Below are 20,587 nucleotides of genomic sequence, written 5' to 3'. Positions count from 1 at the left end.
GTACGTAGTTGTTTAAATTATTTTCTCTCGCTTTGTTTCTTCAGTTTTTCTGGTTTTGAAGTAGAGGAAGTCAATGAAAAACTCTCATTGGGGAAGTTTGTTTAGTTCAGAAAGCCGTCACGTGAACAGCCGTAGGCGACTTCTAGACCTCCAACTAACAAAGAAACAATGTTTCCCGTTGCAGCCATTATTAGCACTCATGGTACTATTAACAAAATTCCTTTAGTTCTTAAAGATGCAACCCCCTCGTCCTTCAGCGGGAACAAACAACAAAGAAATCCTTTTTTAAACGAAAAACAAAACAAAAAAGGGTGGCCCAGTGCACAGCCTGTGATGCAATTGAGAAGGAAGGTACTCGTTCATCGGGAGCGGAAACTACGAATTGCTCCGAATAAGCTAGTCGCTTTCCTTCTGACATCCTTGGATTGTTTTCAGAATGAACAGGAAAAGAAATAAATTTACAATATACAACCTGGTCGTATTCCGATGCGAAGGTGGCATTCGTTTTGAAGGTTTTCAGAGCTTCTCGCAGTCACTTAAGCTTCTTCTTTTGCCTTGGAATGTAAAAATAATTATAATAATAAAAATAGATGATAATAAAATAAAATGAATCATCATTATCGTTATGCTTAGTTGCTTACTATTCCAGCAAATTGCAACCTAAAGTGGGGGTTGTCAACTCGAAAAAATATTCGTACACCCCAATATTTTTAAGCAAAAATACAAAAATACAAAAAAATATGTAAAAATATACAAGAGTATATCATAATTAGAAATTCGCAATAGTTATACTTAATATATTGAAATTGTCATACGGAGGCAATTATGATCCTAACGGAAATAGGTAAAATAGAAGAACTCTACCGTAAAAAAAGATTTACGCCGAAAAATTTAGTTTTTTGACAAAATTTTGATATGCACATATGCCTTCCAACTGTTATAGGTAATAGATGGCGCAGGTCAACAATCACATTACATCAAAGCTTATAGGGTTATTAGTATGGTCATTTTAGCTCTTATACCTAGGACAATTAGTAGCCTAATTTGAAATTTTTTTTTAGCACTATTTATACTTACTTTTTAAGGAATTGTAAAAAACCCATACAAAATCGTACTGTGGGATCACATATAAATTTGCAATTGAAAATTTGAAAATCGGAAATGGGGGTCTAATTGTAAATATTTTATTGTTTTGAGTACATGTAATCAAACTTTATATGTTAATAAACGTGTGTTTCAAATTTCAATGTTTTTTATGTAGATTTACAATTTTTTTGTTAATTTAGGAGTTACTCAAATCGGTTTCCGCGTCGAAATTTTTTCGCCGTGTTTAACACGGCGCTTATGGCGGTACGCGTCATCTTAAAATTAATGCTGCATATAAACGAAATAACATTAAAATTCCCAAATACTCTAGTTTTTTAGCCCATATAACCTAGTTTACTTTGTATTTATTAGATTATATGAGAATAACACAGCAGAAAAGTTATTTACATTATCCCAAATGTTTTACAACACACCGCCACAACACACCCGGCGGGTGTGTTGTAAAATTTTGGGAATTTTGAAAAAGGGTAGTTTTTCTAATGTATATACCCAGTTTGCCCATCAAATCCGCCCAGCCTACCCACTTTGGCAAATAGGCTACCCGGATCGCCCATGGGCGACTATTTTTGATGACAATCCGCGGGTAACCCGGGTTTTCGAGAACCGGGGCCGAGTCCTATCTATTCGTATCAACCTATTCTCTGTTAGCGACGCTAACCACTACTGCCGCGGCAACACGTACTAACTAGGTAGTACCATGGTCATAGAGGGGATGGTTCGTTCATTGCGTAGACTTTGCCCATAAGGCTTGGTCGTAGTTTTTGAGGGATTTTAAGCAATTTCAGTTTTTTAGTTTCTCGCTAGCACAACAGAGGGTAGCACAATAGTTAAGGAAAAATCTTAAGGGAGCTGATGGGCAGCTGGAAAAGAGCTTTAAATTCAAAATGTCAAAAACGAAACCGTTGAAAAGTGTGAAGAAACAGTATTGTGTAGTTTGTGGATTGGTAAATGGAGACGAGAAAAAAAAATCTCTGTTTTTAAAGTTGAGAATAAGTGCGTAAAGTGGCAATCAGTTATTCCTGGACTTAAAAAAACATCCAAACTGTATGTTTGTCATTTTGACGAATCCAATATTGTCAAAGGCGTTACAGTTGGGCATGACTTTTGACCTGCAAAAGATTTAGAAAAGATTTAGAAAATTGAAAAGTTATTGGCAATACAAAAAAATAATTACCCTGCAAAGTTACGACATACTTGTCTTTGCCGCTCGCATTCAGAAGTAACGTCCCGGACTTACAACATAACGGGCAGGAGGAAGTGACCTGACATGCCACTGGTATTCCTGAAAATTCAATAAACTTGTAACGAAAAGATTATTTATAACTTAAAAATGTGAATGATTACTTTGAACAGTAATTTCACGGGTGTCACAGTCAACAAAGTTGGTAGGCAACGGCTTACTGGATGAAACTGTATCCTTTATGTAAAATGTGCGTTGATGAAAGGACGTGATAAATGAAATTTTTTGTGACATGAAACACACAATTTCCTTTTGCATGTGCTACAACAAACAGCATAGTTGCTTACAGAGCTACAGCAAATAGTGCAGCAATCGAAATCAGGACATTCGGTACTTGTGGGTCCCACAATGTGGGAGCTATAGTGCCTTTTGTTGTTGTTTTTTGTTGTGTTTTTTCAAATGCCTTTCCTTGTTTCCATTCAGATAGGCAACTAACCCCCTCTGGTCTGCTGTTTTCTTCTACCATATATCCAAGGATTTCTGCTTCGTGGAATTCTTGTATTAAGCCACCAAGTCCTGAATGAAAGTATTCGAAACTTCAGTGGAGAAGGCAGTTACTAAAAAACTAATTTAAGTAAATAAATGTAATGTTGGTTTGGTATTGGATCTGCTCCTTTTGAAGTGTAGAAATTGCTTTGATTGCCTGTCACCATATTTTCCAGTAGGACTTCACTTGCCATGTAACTAGTGACAAGCAACAGTAAAGTAAAGCTTGTATAATTCAAATAAAAAAATTATATTACCATTCAAGCTTCCTTTGTCCTTAATATTATTTTTCATTTTTCCCAGTGGCATTTTTTTTTCAACCCTTTTTTTTTATTTCACTAGAATCGTTGGAAATTGTCGCTGTGAAAACGTATCTTTTACGTTTTCCACTTTTACGATATTTTCCCCTTCTTCTAGCATTGTAGATTTTTCTTCTTTCTTCTTCCATTAAAACAATTTAATCCACAAAAAAAAATTTTAAATTTATACCGTCAAAATTCTGAATATGGCAGACGACGGATGGAAACAATTCTGAGCGCAAAAAACAAAACAAACGAAGGTGGTATTCCGTACACAGTGTATAAGCATAGGGAGAAATAGGCTAAATACCGGGATACACGTACTACTTAGTTAGTACGTGTTGCCGCGGCAGCAGTGGTTAGCGTCGCTAACTGAGAATAGGTTGATTCGTATTCGCCAATCGGAATTTCGAATATTTTTTCGGGTCGCACTAAACACTAAACCGCACCGAACTAACCGATGTGTGTTTAAAATTTAAATAATTACATACGGGAAAACTATAAGTCCAAAATTAAAAAATTTTACATATCTAGTTGAAAATCTCAATTGTGTCCAAGTTGGTCTGCTGTGCCTGCAGCGTCTTATGAAGAAACCCATTTCTTGACGTTAAAAAATAAGTTATCATAACTATAATTTAGACTTCCCCGATTTTCTTCCTAACAGTGGGTACCCTATTCATTTCTTCATTTCACAATTTTTTTTCTAGCCCTAATTCTATCTAGTTTATTTTTATTTATTTATTGTTATTAAGTGGCTCGTCTCTTTTAGCAGAAGAGTTTCGTTTGCTGCAAGAAATTCGTTTCCTACACTGGGTCAATCCGCGCGGATTTGACAAATTCGATGCGCGACCAAAACTCGGATTTCGTTGAAATTTGGTAAGTGAATCAATAAATATGTTTAAAATTTATTGGCCAAAGGATTTTTTTTTTGCGCAATTAGGGAAAAAGTTACAGCAAAATGAAAATAAGATTTTTTCATTTTGCCGTAACTTAGGATTTTTTTGCGTTTTCATTTTTATTTATTTAAGACTAGTTTTTATTTCTTTATTGATTTTTGAATAAGTACGTCTTATTCAGTTTTTCACGCTCTTTTTAATGGTATTTTTTTGTTTCAAAATTTTTAAATTTAATTACGTCATTTAACTTTTAAATGTTCAGAGTGTGTCTTACAAAAGTAGACCTGAACAGATTCGCTTCTGAGATTTATTTGTAATTTTTGCACTAAAAAAAAGAGGACATATCATAGTATATGCTCTATTTTTTTCGCTAGGGTTAAATTCTCCATAGTGCCGATTTAATTGTTTGAAATCTCCCTATTTTGATGTAAAATATTGGCTTCGGCGGCCATTTTCACTCATCTCTTTACCCTGTCTCCCCTTTTTGACCTTGACTACCCCAGGCGGTCTTGGCGGATTGGTCAAAAAGGAACATTTAAAAGTTAAAAGACGTAATTAAATTAAAAAATTTTGAAACAAAAAAATACCATTAAAAAGAGCGTGAAAAACTGAATAAGACGTACTTATTCAAAAATCAATAGAGAAATAAAAACTAGTCTTAAATAAATAAAAATGAAAACGCGGAAAAAATCCTAAGTTACGGCAAAATGAAAAAATCTGATTTTCATTTTGCTGTAACTTTTTCCCTAATTGCGCAAAAAAAAAATCCTTTGGCCAATAAATTTTAAACATATTTATTGATTCACTTACCAAATTTCAACGAAATCCGAGTTTTGGTCGCGCATCGGATTTGTCAAATCCGCGCGGATTGACCCCACTCTATGAGCGAAAAAGCCACTCACAAACCATTATTAAATAAAAATAAAATAGATTAGCTCTAATAAGGGCTCACGTCCCCCCCGAAAATCCATTGGGGTGAGTGGGGCATTTTTGAAAATTATTTTGAACAAATTTTTTATTAAATTTGGATTTGAATGATATGGATTTGACAAAAATCATTTGGGATGGATTTGGATTTGATTTGGATTTGATTTGAAATTTTAGATTATTTTTACGAGATGATTTGATTTGGATTTCAAATTTATTAAAATGTTTTAGATTTGTGAAATCCGACTAAAAGAACAAAATCCAATGCACTGACCCGAACGGTCGAGTTGACTCGTGGAGACCATGTTGCAACAAATCATACAAAAAAATCACGTGGTTGTGCTTTCAACCTCTAAACAAAAGATGCCATCGAGCAGTAGAGATTTAAAACTATTGGTTTTGTGACTGAGGGGGTTCTTTTTTCTGGAGGATACTGTCAACACAAACTCCATCCGAGAACGGACTATGGTCCGATCTCCACCAGTCAAAAGATCGGATGATCTATCGGCAGAGAAAGGATCAATTTCCGACCTAGTCTTGTGCAGTTTTCTATCAGGCGGCAATTTTGAACGGACATAGGTCCGTCGACGGAAATTTGTGTATTATTCATTTACTTTTTTATAATTGGCGAAAATTAAAAAAAAGAATGACAAATGTAAAATTGTTAAAAATATGTACAGTATTGTATTCCGTGATCGTAAATATTGTCACGGGTGAAAATTGAGATTGGTTATCTCTTCGCAGAGATGAGTCATCCGCTCCTTGGACAACGCTGCGATCGTGGAGAAGAAATTATCGGGAGAAGTCCGCTCTAAGAAAGATACGCAGATACGCAGTCCGGAAGGGGAGTAATTCGCGCGACGGTATAAAACGCTGCCCCAAATCTGCGTTAGAGGAGTCTTCATCGGAAGAGCTCTCGGAGCTGGGCTACGTAAGAGGAGTTCCCTGGTTTCCCTAGAGGTCTTCAGACGCTTCTCCAATTTTTGGTAATGGTTATCCCTTTTTGTTCGAGTTAAACCTTTGTTTAGAATTTAAGTCATCACTTGTTGTATTCGTTTGTGCTTGTTTAAATACAACCGGTGTGACAATTGGTGGAGACGCAGCTCGTTACCCGTAAGTGACGAATTAGTGCTACAGAGTTTTAATTTTTGAGACGCAGCTCGTTACCAGTAAGTAACGAATTTGTGCTGCCGTGTGGCAATTTTTGAAGACGCAGCTCGTTGCCTGAGAGTAAACGAAGTCGTGCTGCAGTCATTGTTAGCCGATGCCGAAGAGGACAAACCCACGGCTACCTAGTTGCCCAAGAGACCCCAGCCGACGATTACATCCGCTTCGAGAACTGTCATGCGTTCCGGTAGAAACTTCACCTACCCCAGCCTCATCGTTGGAGAGTGGAAATTCCTTTGTTGGTGAAGCCCTAAATTTTGAAGGTCCTATTCCAAAGGACCATTTGACCGAAAAAGCTGACAGTCAGGGTGAATCAGTCGAGACTGCAAGAGGCTTAGACTCGGATCCAAAAACCGAGGTCGATTTGAGAGCGGCGACGAGTCCAGTTGTTCCAGTCGGTGGACAAAAATTTGTATTGCCATCAAGGCATATTGAGCAGCCGCAAAGACAAGCTATGGAAGTTGTCAGAAAATTTATTAGCTCGCCAATCTTCCAAAAAAGTTCGGAATAATATGCGCACCAATGGATGGAGCGCTTTGAAGAACATTCTACCCACAACAGATGGGGTGATATTGGAAAAAAAATAATTTTGAAAAGTATTTTGATGACGCCGCCAGGAGCTGGTTCAATTGTGCAAGGCTCCCGAACGAGTGGATGGTAAATCTCAAACGGCCGTAAGATATGCGATTGCAGCGCCTCTTCCGTGGTCGAAGGAAGCAGTAAAAAAAAAAATCCTTAAGACTATCCGGAAAATACAAGAAACATTTAAACAAGTAAGCTCAACCGGAAGGAATAAAAACGACGGAGTAAAAGTCCCTTATTTGCCAAGAGGACGCAAGCTGATTTTCTTTAGTCTCATCAACCTTCGTGGATCGCAGAAGATTAGTACAGTCGGGTCGCCTGTCTTGAGGAAGGGAGACCTGTCGCGGGTGAAAAGGGAGATTGGTTATCTCTTCGCAGAGATGAGTCATCCGCTCCATGGACAACGCTGCGATCGTGGTGAAGAAATTATCGGAGAAGTCCGCTCTAAGAAAGATACGTAGATACGCAGTCCGGAAGGGGAGTAATTCGCGCGACGGTATAAAATGCTGCCCCGAATCTGCGTTAGAGGAGTCTCCATAGGGTAAGCTCCCGGAGCTGGGCTCCGTAAGAGGAGTTCCCTGGTTTCCCAAGAGTTCTTCAGACGCTTCTCCAACTTTTGGTAATGGTTATCCCTTTTTGTTCGAGTTAAACCATTGTTTAGAATTAAGTCATCACTTGTTGTATTCGTTGTGCTCGTTTAAATACAACTTGTGTGACAATATGCACAGTTTTAAATAAAAAATTTGAAAAAAAAATATCTACCAATAAAACAAATTTACACTTTTTGTTTTTCGGGTTTTTTGACCTAGTCCTACACCAGCCGTAGTCGACTAAACAGATGAGAATTCTAAATGTCTCTATTTGATACATTTCACTTGATAATTTTCATGTAAAATTTCCCAGAAATCGATAGAGCTGGATGAGCTTTGTCCATTTCTGTAATTATTTTTAATTTTAGAGGTTTATTTAACCCGGAATTTGTCTTGAAAGCTTAATCCAAATTCTGGGGGAGGGGGAGGCACCAAAAAGCGAAAAACTTTACGACGTTTGTTCGGCCTTTTTATTCACAAATTGCTCAAAATTTTGGGTTATTCATAAAGCTTATATCATTCTGCATATGAAGGAGTCTTTGTTTATATTTATTATTGCATTTTTGAGGCCGAATATACTGAAAATGCGGCACCCAATCAGTGTTGAGGATGGGCCATATGAGAAATTAGGTGGGATTTTTAAACTTAACTTGAAGACCTTACGATATCGATTATTACTAGCGAAATATCAGCGTTAAAGCTGCATTTGATTGTAGAGACTTTGCATGAAACCTGTTGAGCAAAGAAAAACATTTAGTGTACAGAATTTATTCATTTCCACACTGTACATAATCTTCGTTTATGTAATGGTGTACACGCGCGTGGAGCGTGCAAACTATCACAAGAATTTAAAGTAATAAAGAATCTTTGACTTTACCGCATTGTATTTGTAAGGCTGGAACAGGCCGGGACAGATCGGAATAACTAGCGAGAAAGTTAACAGAAGACTGAAGGGGCGAGCTAAATCTAGTTCTATTTATTAGGTCTTGAGGAAGCATTTTTTCCTTGGTTGACGTGGGGTCGTGGTAGCGTCCTTTCCAACGGTCAACTTGACCTTCTTCTTTGTTCGAGAACAAGGGGGCTTTTTCCGCAACGGTCAACTCCCCGTTTTGCTTGGGGCGCCAGAGGGGTGACTTTTTAGAAAGTCGAAAGACATAGTTTCTCTGTTGTCAAAGATCTCGATTCTTTACATCACCCCCCCTCCTCAATTTTTGCGCCCCGCAACAATCACTCTCAGATTCTGAATGCGAATAGCAAGGGAATGCGACGGATGAGCAAGATAGAACAGGAGGAGGCACTATAAGAATGCAAAATGGAAGTAACAGCGAAGTAACTGCGGCAATTTTATGGATACGGAAGTAGAGAGAGCGAACGCGCACATAGAAAAGAATTATGTGAAAAAATGAATAGCACAACCAATGGTAACGTGATAAAAAAGGAAAGAAAAAAACGGAAAAGAACAGAGCGATGATTACTGCTGGAAGGGCGAGAGGGAAAAGCATTACGATAAGAATTAATAAGGGACACTGTGACAAAATTATACATAGAATAAGTGGAGGGAAATGAAACAGCAATGGGGAAAAAAAGGAAACGACACTATGGCGACTACTAAAGGAAATGATAGTATAAGAGGACGACGTTAAGAACTGAGAAAAAGGAAACACTGTGGCAAAATTATAAGGGAAAAGGAAATGTACTAGTGATGAAAAACGACACTATGGCAATTTTATTCGACTCTTCGTGGCTGTGATCGTAGTCTACGTGGTAAGAAGGCCTCGCCTTCCTGAGTCGTGTGTGGCGGTCGTGTTTGGCGCGGTGGCGTACGGCGTGGCGGAACTGCTGCCGATGCGGATGCGGTGGATTGGGATGGGTTGGTCACTGCTGTTGGTTGTACGCCGATGGACATGGGTAGATCTGCAGCGGTGATGGCCAATGGAGGCTTTTTGAAACAAGTCATTTGGGGGATTTTGGAAAGGAGGGGGAAAGCCTTGAGTAGTAGCGAACCGATTCCGCAAAATCTCACGGCCAATACTGACAACGCACCAAATCCCGAGACTGCTCCGAAATTCTTTACCCATCCACCGATCTTAGCGACGAAATCAATGTTCGGTGCGTCGCCGTGATGAATGAGTACGTTTGATGTCAGTAATTGACGTGAGTTATCTTCTGCGTAATGCTCATGAATAGAAGCCAAGATGTCGGCCATCACCGACGCGTGACTCAACGGCCCGTTTTGCATCGCGGGATTCATTTGCAAAAAGTTTTGTAGAGAATTATCAGCTTCATACGTTGCCAATCCGACCAGGCGTCTGCCGTTTGTTGGAACTGTTGGGATTACCGGAACCCACCCACCATCCGCGTATATGTGAGTTTTCCCATTAAAGTTGACGTAGTTAGGTTCAGGCCAATAACATGGGTGATATGGAACAAGTTGCCATCCGTTATGGGCTATTGTGAAGTTCATAAAACGGGGCTGATTTCCACATTTCGTCCGCTTGGCCCCGAAGGATACATTAAAAGGTGCGCAACGTGCTACCTCAACCTGCGCTCCATACACAGTTTATCTTGAACAACTAGGCAGTTGAAGTTGAGTAGCTGCGTCTGGTTCAAGTGGATGAGAGGGTCGAAATCAATTAAGTGGGCGTCTCTGACGTCATTCGGCGCGACAGCGTCCAAATCAATCAGTTCCCTGTCACCTTCGTGATCCGGGGTATTGACTTCACCTCCTGCTTCTACGTCGGCAAGATCCTCTTCGTTATCGGAGTCGTCTTCTCTTAGCCTGGTGGCTCTTAGCTTAGACTCTCGTAAATCGTCGAAATCGACGCATTCCTCATCTCTCCAAATCATGCACTCTGTCAACGCCTTCAGGCGGTTGACGTGCGTAAGCTGGATACCATTTCCATTGTACGTACGGATTTCCACCGTATGGTTAGGGAAGACTTTTGAAACTCGAAAGGGGCCTTGATATCGAGGGTTTAATTTTTTGCTCGTTCCTAATTGAGTGACCCTTACGTCCAGGAAGACGCGATCACCTACTTCAAAGTTCTCTTCCTTGGCTCTCTTATCATACTGGATCTTCTGGTGCCTTCTAGCTTCCAATAGGTTTTCTCTGGCTAGCGCAAAACCTTCTCTTAGCCGTTGCATCGTTTGGCTTTTGTAATCACGAGGGGTGATTAACTCCGGTTCCGGTCTTAAAAACCTGTCGACAACCATGTTTGGGTCCCTCGCTGTAATTAAAAAATACGGACTCTCTATCGTGGAAGAGTGTACTGAGTTTCTATATGCCGAGGCCATTGGGCCGAGGACTTCTTCCCATTGCTCGAAGCCGTTAGCAATATATTTTCGCACCATGTCCACCACTGTTTTATTAAAGCGTTCTGTCATCCCATTCGATTGAGGATGATACGCCGTCGTTGTCTTATGTTTAGTCCTGAGCTCTTGACATAAACTGTTGAATAATTGAGATGTGAAATTCGTCCCCCTATCTGTTATGATAATTTTTGGGGGCCCATGATATAAAACGATTTTGTCCATCAGCGCCCGGCAGGTCGTTTCTTCCGTTTGATCGGGCAAGGCTACGACCTCGGTCCATTTAGAGAAAGCATCAGTCATGACGAGTACATATTTATTTCCTTTAGAGGATTCGGGTTTAATCGGCCCTAGAAAATCCATGCCGATAACTTCGAATGGAGCCGTCGCGATCTCTAACGGGTGTAAGAACGCTCTCGTTACTACCCGTCTTTGTAACGCAAAAGCTTCACATGACTTACAATAATCCTTAATATCACGCAACATGTGGGGTCAATAGTATTTATCAGAGGAGATACGTTCGTAAAAAGGCGAGGTGCCCTGCTAATAGCGAAGCGTGATATTCTTTAATAATACTTTTCCTCAATGAATACGGCACGACCGTTTGCTCTTGAATGAATTGCCTCCTTTTTTTCGATGGTGGGAGAAAATCCCTCCTCAAAACCCCTTGTTTAATGTGGAACAGTTCGATCTCCTTTATCCAGTCTGGGTTTTCCAATTCGGACAATGTATTCGGACAATGTACCTTCGTTGAGATAACGAATGATTTTTGAACAAGTTTCATCTTTTCGTTGCTCCTCGATTATATTGTCAGTAAAATCCGTTCGTTCCTCGACAGTTACAACACGAATACGAGAGAAGAAGTTTGCATTTGCGTGCTCCTTTCCTGGTTTGTGAGTAATTTTATACTTGACTGCCGACAATTCAATCGCCCATCTACCTAGTCTGCTTTTCTCATCCTTGTGGGTTTCCAACCACTGGAAAAAGTCTATGATCGCTAATGATTTCAAATTTGTCGTCCTGTAAATAGTGACGGTATCTTTTTATTCCATAAACGATGGCTAAAGCTTCGCGCTCTATAGCTGAGTAGTTCCGTTCCGCCGCATTCAAGTGTCTACTCGAATACGCAATCACGACTTCCTTCCCATCCTGAATTTTACTGAGCACCGCGCCGATTCCATAGTTACTAGCGTCGGTGAAAATAAGGAACTCTTTATCGAAATCAGGGAAGGCGACGACAGGTGGCGTAATGAGACATTTGCGCAACGTTTCGAAAGCCTTTTGTTCGGCCTCTTCCCATGTGAAGGTGGCGTCCCCAGCATTTTGTTCTCTTACAATTTTCTTAACTTTCTTGTTGTGATTATCCCTGTCCTTTTTCTTTTTAGTCCATTCTATTAACGGATGCGCGATATCCGCGAAATTTTTGATAAAACGCCGATAGTAGGATGCGAGCCCTAAGAACGATTTAATTTCTACAATGGTTGTCGGCCTTTTATAATTTTTCAACAGTGTAATTTTCTCTGGGTCCGGGGCGATTCCACTGGCTGAAATCACATGCCCTAGATATTGCACTGATTCACACATGAATTTGCATTTTGAGAGGCCGAGTTTTAAATCGGCTTCTTCTAAAAGGTTGAAGATGCATCCTAAATTTACTAAATGTTCTTCTTTCGATTTTGAGAAGACTATAATGTCATCGAGATAAACTAAACATATTTTCCCGATGACGGAACGTAAAACATAATTCATTAACCGTTGAAATGTGCCAGGCGTATTAGTCAACCCGAACGACAACCTATTCCATTCGTACAGATTGTTATCCACTATGAACGCTGTCTTTTCTTTGGAGCTGTCGTCCATTTCTATCTGCCAATAGCCTGAAGCTAAATCTAAGGTAGTGAAATACTTTTGCCCGTGGAGTAAGTCTAGAACATCGTCTATTCTAGGCAAGGGAAAGGAATTATTTTTTGTTATACCATTGAGTTTTCTATAATCAATACAGAGTCGGATTCCTCCGTTTTTCTTTTTTACTAATACTACGGGGGCCGCCCATGAAGATACGGACGGCATTATTATCTTGTTAACTAATAATTCCTGCAAAATACTGTCAAGCTCTGGTTTAACGTTTTGGTGTATCCGATAGGGGCGTAATCTAATGGGTCCTTGTCCTTCCGTATTAATGTGATGCTTTACTAGCCCCGTTTTCCCTAATTCTCCTGTAGTGGATGCAAATATTGATTTTCTATCGATTAAAAAATTTGTAATGTTGGTTCTATCTACTCCTGACATATCAGGTGGCAAATTGTTGGCAAAATCTACAGCACTGGACGACAGCTCGCGCTCAGCACAAGAATTGATATTATCTTTTTCTATCCGGCAAAATCCTAACGTTCCGATTATTTCATACCTTGGCAGGGAGATTGGTTTATTCGTTTCATTAACTAACGTTATTGTAAAAACGGCTTCCTCACTACTCTTATTGATGAAAGGATCAACTCGTACTCCGCTGTTCAGTCCCGGTCCTCTGTGAAAAAAAAAACGCAAGATTGGGAGGTAGCTTAGCCCCATTCCCTTCCGATTCAACGACAGTGGCACTAAAGGGCTTGATCGTGATCTTCTCTCTTGCTACGATGGTGGGCGAGGAGTCTGGTTTCAAGGTTTGTTTGACTCGGTAAATTCTCCTTTCGCTACCATCAATGATGAACTTGTGCTCGTGCAATGCATCTAAACCTAAGATACACTCCTCGCTGATGCTATCAACGACGATAAAATCCTGCAGAAGATTATCGCCTAAAACTTGAACTTGTAGGGTCACTAGCCCTCTTGTAACTAGTCTGGTGTTCTCTACACCGTATAAATCGACCGGAACGTCAGCATTAAACTTCATTACACCTTCCTTCAATCTGTTAAAAACTTCTGTCTTAATTAAACTTCTACCCGCCCCACTATCTAAAAGGCCCTTGAATTTCTCATTTCCAACTTGGATGGGAAGCCGTGGTATTTTATTTTTTCTGGTTTCTATTACTTGATTAATAATCTGCCGGGGTTTAGGACAAGGCCCACCGTTTTGCCCCACGTTACAATTGGTGGTTTCTAGTTTTCCTGATTCCAGGGGTTGAGCTGACCAGGATTCTGAGCTGGCGACGCATATCGGGCGTCGGAACGAAGTGGTGCGGATGGGCAATCACGCGCAATGTGCCCACCTTGATGGCATTTGAAGCAGGTTGGCCCGTTTGGTCCCCACCCACACTTGTCAGTGTTGTGAGTTGTTGGGTTCCTGCCGTTATTTGCGCAATAAGCACAATACCGCTCTCCTCTGTGAGGGGGTCCATTAACCGGATTATTGTGATTATCCTTGTAAAATGGTGGTGGATTACGATGTACTGGCGGTTGATGTGGAAACCGAGTACTATTGTCTGTAATCAGGCCACTGGGATTTTGTTGATACTGTCTCATTGGTTGAGCCTGGGGGATCGCTTGGCTCATACAGCGGACCTGGAGCTGCAGATTTCTCATCATTTTCTCTGAGTCTCTGGACTGTTTCATCATATCGCTCTAACTCTTATTACTAGCTTTCAAAAGGTTTTTCAATTCCTCTATTTCCTGTTTGCTTTCCGCTAATTGTGCGTTATGGCCCGTGGCGACGGCATTGATTGACTCGTGACTCTTATCTGTAAGTTGGGTGGCTCTCATTTTCTGCTAAAGCTGCTCAATGACTGATTTTAGTTCTAAGATCTCGTTTTTTGTTTCCCTCAACTCCTGGGCATTAGCATTTGCCGAAACGGCGTTGACAAATTCGAAGCTCCGTTTCTCTAGTTTGCCTTCATTTAAGATAGCTGCACATTTCTCTGTTGCTTTTACCAGGTCATTTAAGTTCCTATAGTCTTTAAAACTCATTCTTTCGCGTAGGTTGGATTTTAACCCTCCCAGAAAGCCATCCATTAACATAGTCTCTCTTAATTTGAGGACATCTGCATCAATTGTCTTTCCTACTTCCGTTGGGTAGGCGAACGAGTAAAGCTTCTGTAACCGGCAAGCATAGTCCCTGATAGATTCCCCAGAATTACGGATGCAATTTTTAAACTCTGTAAAGTACATTTTTCTGTTATCCCCTCCGTGGAAGCGTTCATGGAGATTCTGTTTAACCTTAACGAATGATTTTGCTTCCCTTGGATAATTTAGCTGGAAGGTTGTAATACAGTCCCCTGCAGACCCAAAAAGCTTTGAGCCTAAAAGTTTTATTTTTCTCCCTTCTTCAAAATCAGCGGTGTCGGCTACCCTTTCAAAATGTTGTATCCAGTCCTCAAATTTGGTTGACCCCATTCCATTGAAAGCGGGTACCTAAGCTAATAACGCTATCGTTTGTTGTTGCTGGTTCTGCAATAACTTTTGACTATTGTAATAGCTCTGGTTCGTAGCAGTGGAGCAGTTGACCTCTTTTTCGACTATATCTACCGCGCGGAACTCGCTCGCGCCACAAGCTGTTTTTGTCAACGCCAAGGCGGCTTTCGCTCCTGCTGCGGCATCTTCTCTTGACGCCCCTGTCTCCCGTAGACATTTGTACAAAGTCTCATATGGGTTTGGATGCGCCATCGTTGGTCTAGGTGGGTTCGTGTCGATCGTTTTCTGAGAAGGGGTCAATTTGAAATCTACGCTTTTGTACGGTGTGAACTTTGTTTCTATTTGTTTTGACGAGGACGGCTGGGGTTTTTCGAAGGGGGGAAGGGTCGTTTGAGTTTTTACTTGTCGAGTGCACGGGTGAGGCGTCTGCGTTTCCACCAATCGGGTTGAAGGGGAGATCGTCTGTGTTCCTACTTGATTAGTAGGAGCTAGTTTCTCTGTCGTTTGTTGTGATTGGTCTGTATAAAAATTCTGATATCTGCTAATAGGCGTCGAAGAATATTTGAGGGGTGGAAGTGACTGGTCGTCGGCCGGCGTTTCTACTTTCTCTTTCCCTCTTAAATCTTCCTCGACACGTTCTCTGGTGCGTTCAAGGTCTTGCTCGACTTCTAAATCGTTATGAGACTTCACGCTGCTGAAATCGTCGTTCTCATCTGCTGACTCGGGATCGCTTTCGAGTTTGAGATAGATGTCGTTAATCAGAGTGGACTCGACAGGTTTAATCGTTTCTGGCACAAGGGGCTGGAAAGCTTTGTTTAAATTACGTTCACTGACTCGGGTCGGCGGCTGGCCCTTTACTCGGATGTTGCGATTTTTTCCGCACCGTTAGACCCGGACCCGACTGCTCAGGTGCCTCTTCGGTGCGAAGTTCGACGTCTTCCACGTCAGCGTTTAATTCGGGATAAAGGCGAGTATGGCTTACAGGTGTCCTAGGTAGGGATTTGCTGACGGCGTGGGCCCAATCGTCTTGACGCTGGCTGGACATTTCCCCGATCAAGTTTCGAATTGGATTGGACGGGCTATGTAAACCTTTTCCTTTAGGGGAGACCGGGGTTATGTTGGACATTTTTTAATTTTTTCCCATTAACGGTAAAAGTTATGAACATGAAATAAAAAAATATATATTTTCTTGAAGTTCATTATACTGTAGTCATTTTCAATTTTTTTCAAAGCTCTACGACTGTAACTTTATGAACAGCTGAATTAAAAAAAACACACCAATAAAAAAAAAAAGTAGAAAAGCGGGGGTAAAACTGTACAAGCAGGGTTGAAAGCTGGACAAAGCTAAATAGATATCGATACGATTAATTTATAATAATTTTGACAAGTAAATGAATTACTTCATCCAATACACTATTCGACTTTGTACAAATAATTTTAAATTTCAATTTAATAGCTATGACATTTTATCGATTTAAATGAAGGGGGAAAGTTGGACAAATTTGGGAGGAGCCATACTTAGATGAGGGAATTATTGGTGTATTGTGTATCGATATATAATCGATTGTTCCTTCCTTCCTAAAGTTTTTGCAGTTTAGTCAAACGGGCAAATGGCTTCACATGTCATTGATCAAAATTTGTTCCTTGGTGAAATTCCTTTTTACACAATTGATTTTGTCACAGGTAATAATATTAATTCCAATAAAGTTATTGATAGTTTCTAAATTATATCTTTCTCTAAATTAGGAGAATTAACATATTGGTTATTTGACGATTGTTCTGGAAAGTATTTCAATTCTGCCACAGCTGAGTTTTTCGTGTGTGAGACTAACACCTATTCCGATAACTCCATTATTTATGGTCAGCAACGTTTAGAATAACGATCATAAGTATGTTTTTATTTTTCCCCAGGTTTTGATTTGTATAACATATGTTGATGTCTAGAATGTAGCCTACCAATCTTATGCGATAAGTTGTGTTAATCATATTGCTATACAAACCAAAACTGGCTATGTCTGATTAACAATATTTATTTAACGATAACTTACTAAAGTTCTTTCTCTGTTTTTTAGCAAAATGCCAAGAAATTATTTGAGAAAATCTATTAATCCAAAACCATCTGAAGAATCACTCCGATGTGCTGTCACTGATGTTCTTAGTGGACGTTGTGCAATTAGAAAAGCTTCTGAACTTTACAATGTCAAGAAATCTACTGTGGCTTTTTACAAATCACAGCATACGGGAAATCGACACCTGCTACCTTCGACACTAGCTACCTGGGGGGTCGACACTGGCTACCCCGACACTGGCTACCCGACACTGGCTACCCATAAGACCGACACTGGCTACCCCGACACTGGCTACCCGACACCGGCTACCTATAGAGGGTGACACCTGCTACCTATAGTTGGCGACACTGGCTACCTTTCTTTTCTTTTTTTACCCCTTCAAAATTACCTATAATGGCCACCTGTCCAACTCAATGTAAGAAACATTCGTTTACTTGCATTAACTAAATAGTCCAATGAAAAGACCCCCCACCCTCCGTCGATTCTAAGCCCTCGGCTTGTATAAAAAAATGATTGCTTTTCGAATGTTTGGCAAATATACGCGAATGTAATCAAACGTAAAGGCAAGCGAAATTAAATTGAATTTCAAAAAAGGTATTCAAAGTAAAAAACCTTTGAGCAAAGAAATTGAAAGCAGTTAAATAAAATTATACTACATCAGGATAACAACATGAATTCGCACCCGAACACAGTGGCGGGTAGATCAACTGAGGGGTTCCGCGAACCCAGCGGTCGAAGGATCATACAAAATCCCACAGTGGCCGTTTGTGGGTTGATCATACACGGCGGTTGGATCATAAGAGTGGTTACTGGATTGTTATGGCGGGGGGAGCAACTGAGAAGTTTCCGGACCCCAATGGCGCATGGTCATCATGTTGGATATAGGAATGTAATTGCAGGCAAGAAACAAAAGGCCATGGGATTCTTGCTTACGTTAAATGTAACAGGGTAGCAAAAAAGAGGTAGTTAGTGTCGCCAACTATAGGTAGCCGGTGTCACCCTCTATAGGTAGCCGGTGTCGGGTAGCCAGTGTCGGGGTACCCAGTGTCGGCCTTATGGGTAGCCAGTGTCGGGTAGCCAGTGTCGGGGTAGCCAGTGTCGACCCCCCAGGTAGCCAGTGTCGAAGGTAGCAGGAGTCTCCATGCCCAGCATACTTATGCGAGTGTCATGGCAGCCACATCTATCAAGAGACAAGATCATCACCTTAAAATATTCACTTCCAAACAAGAAGGCCAGCTTGTTTCGTATTTAAAAGAATGCTGCCTTTTGAATCATGGCCTCTCTACAAAAGAGACGAAGAAGCTAGCGTTGTCATTTGCAATTGCAAATAATCTTAATATTCCTGAAAGTTGGAAAGAAAAAGAAGAGGCGTCATCAGAGTGGCTGGGAGGTTTTTTAAAACGTAATCAGTCGTTGTCAATAAGGAAACCAGAAGCCACCAGTCAAGCCCGTGCTGCTGGATTTAATGAGCCTGTTGTGCAACTATTTTACGATAAATTAGACGAAGTATACGTCAAGCACAAATTTCCAGCACATAGGGTTTGGAATGGAGATGAAACCGGAAACCCGACAGTTCTTCCACCGATAGAAGTCATAGCACCAAAAGGAATGAAACAGGTAATGAATAAGAAGATAATTGATTGCAGAAAAGTTACTTTAACGTTAATTCTTTATTAGGTCCAGCAAACAGTTTCTGCGGAGAGAGGGGAAAATGTAACTATGCTAGCCTTTGTTAGTGCTAGTGGTTCTACGATTCCACCAATATTCGTTTTTCCTCGTAAGAAACCAAATCCCAATCTGTTACTTGGCTCTCCCGTTGGATCGTTAGGATTATATCACGAATCTGGTTGGATGACTGGGGAAATTTTCTCGAAAGCTTAATTCATTTTCAATACCACGTGAAGGCCACAAAGAAGAATCCAGTATCACTTCTAATGGATAATCATTCCAGTCACCTTGAATTTCCATGTGTGAAATTTGCAAAAGAAAACTCGATTATTTTGCTAACATTTCCCCCGCATTGTTCGCACAAACTCCAACCTCTTGACGTTGCAGTTTATTTCCCATTCAAGCGGGCATTGAGACACAGCCACAATGAGTGGTTACAATCTAATCCTGGTAAACGCATTGGAATAAAAGATATTGCTGGTCTTACACAAGTTCCGTTTGTCACCAAAATTGTCGCCGAAAACATCATTGCAGGATTTAAGAAATCAGGAATTTGGCCGTTTAATAGAAATGCGATTCCTTCGTCTCAATTCACTCCTAGTCGAGTAACGGATAGACCAGGTAGTTAAATCATGCATGTTGTATTTGACGCTTAGTGTTTCTTAGCATCCGTAAATATTTTTTTTGTTTCTTAGATGCAACTCAGCATACAAACACCACTGAAGACGTCACAGATGAGGCTTTCGCTGGTTCATCAATTGAGAGCAACAACGTAAATTCCACAATCGGTATGATAAAGAAAACAGTAGGCTAATCATAAACTTCACCAATTTCAATTCCGTTTCATCATTAAACATTTTGTTTTTTTAAGGTGATGATGTGACACTGGAGAGCATTCGACCTTTTCCAAAGGTGATACCATCCACGGGTTCACGCAGGCCGTCTAGTAGATTCGGAAGTACACGGATCTTGACAGATTCACCCGAAACCAACAAGATTGAAGAAGATTACATGAGGAAAAAAGAGAAGGAGAACAAGAAAGATGCAAATAAACGACGTTTACTTCCATTGAAGGAAAACAACCAACACCAAAGTAACATTCCTGCTACACGCCCTACAGTTAAACGCAGGATCCAACGTGAAAACAAGATCAACGAGGATAAGGCAGACAAAGAAAACATCCAAGACCATTCCGTTACCGAGGAAGGACCTTCATCAACTCGTTCAAGATTCGGTCGTGTTATCAAGCCTACCCTGAAACACAACATGTGAAGAATTTTGAAACACAACGAGTAATATATCCATTCATTTCAGAGTCGGGCATCACGCGAGCGCGCTCGAGCGTGCTCGTTTTTTTTTTTCTTACACAAAGTTTTGAAAGGATAGTAAAACAGCTTACAGACAAAGGTAAAGTCCAGGGGGTAGAAGAAGAAGCTGTAAGCTGTTTTACTATCCTTTCTAAACTTTGTGTAAAAAAACGAGCACGCTCGAGCGCGCTCGTGCGTTGCCCGACTCTGATTCATTTCCTTATGTCAATAAAGAATTGTCAATACAGAATCATTCAAATGAACATTTTTTTATTTATATAAAATAATAATACAATTTAAAAAATGGAATGAGAAATAGAATAACAAATGAAATATAAAACAATAGAATAAGAAATGTCAAAAGGAAGAGCAGACTACAACAGTGACCGTGGAACTAAACTGTGGAAAATTTTTTGAAGAAAGCAGACAAAAGAAAATTGCTTGACAGCAACGCTCCTCCCCGATAGTGTCCGATTTTCCCCCACTTCGCATGTCCAATTTTACAAAAGACCATGGTTCTCAAGAAAAACGATAAATTATGTTTTTATTTTAAACGGAAATGATAAAAAATTTGTGGCTGTGGATAGAAAAATGCACTT

General features: G+C 40.3%; 1 long non-coding RNA gene and 2 pseudogenes across 1 annotated transcript; all 3 read right to left on the bottom strand.

Annotated features, from left to right (window-relative positions):
* Nucleotides 1–2,087: 2,087 nt before the first annotated feature.
* Nucleotides 2,088–3,321, bottom strand: LOC116931936. Its single transcript, XR_004399208.2, has 4 exons — nucleotides 3,091–3,321; nucleotides 2,452–3,031; nucleotides 2,282–2,389; nucleotides 2,088–2,216 (listed from the first exon to the last, which is right to left on the bottom strand). It is a non-coding gene; the product is annotated as an uncharacterized LOC116931936 (long non-coding RNA).
* Nucleotides 3,322–9,020: 5,699 nt separating this feature from the next.
* LOC123477127 lies at nucleotides 9,021–10,507 on the bottom strand (annotated as a pseudogene).
* A 3,189-nt stretch (nucleotides 10,508–13,696) lies between these two features.
* Nucleotides 13,697–15,196, bottom strand: LOC116916379 (annotated as a pseudogene).
* Nucleotides 15,197–20,587: the final 5,391 nt, after the last annotated feature.

Source organism: Daphnia magna, linkage group LG10 (assembly GCF_020631705.1).
Source record: "Daphnia magna isolate NIES linkage group LG10, ASM2063170v1.1, whole genome shotgun sequence".
In the NCBI taxonomy this organism is placed as follows: domain Eukaryota; kingdom Metazoa; phylum Arthropoda; class Branchiopoda; order Diplostraca; family Daphniidae; genus Daphnia; species Daphnia magna.
The sequence above is the reverse complement of the archived record's forward strand: the minus strand, read 5'-3'. Positions and strand labels throughout refer to the sequence as shown.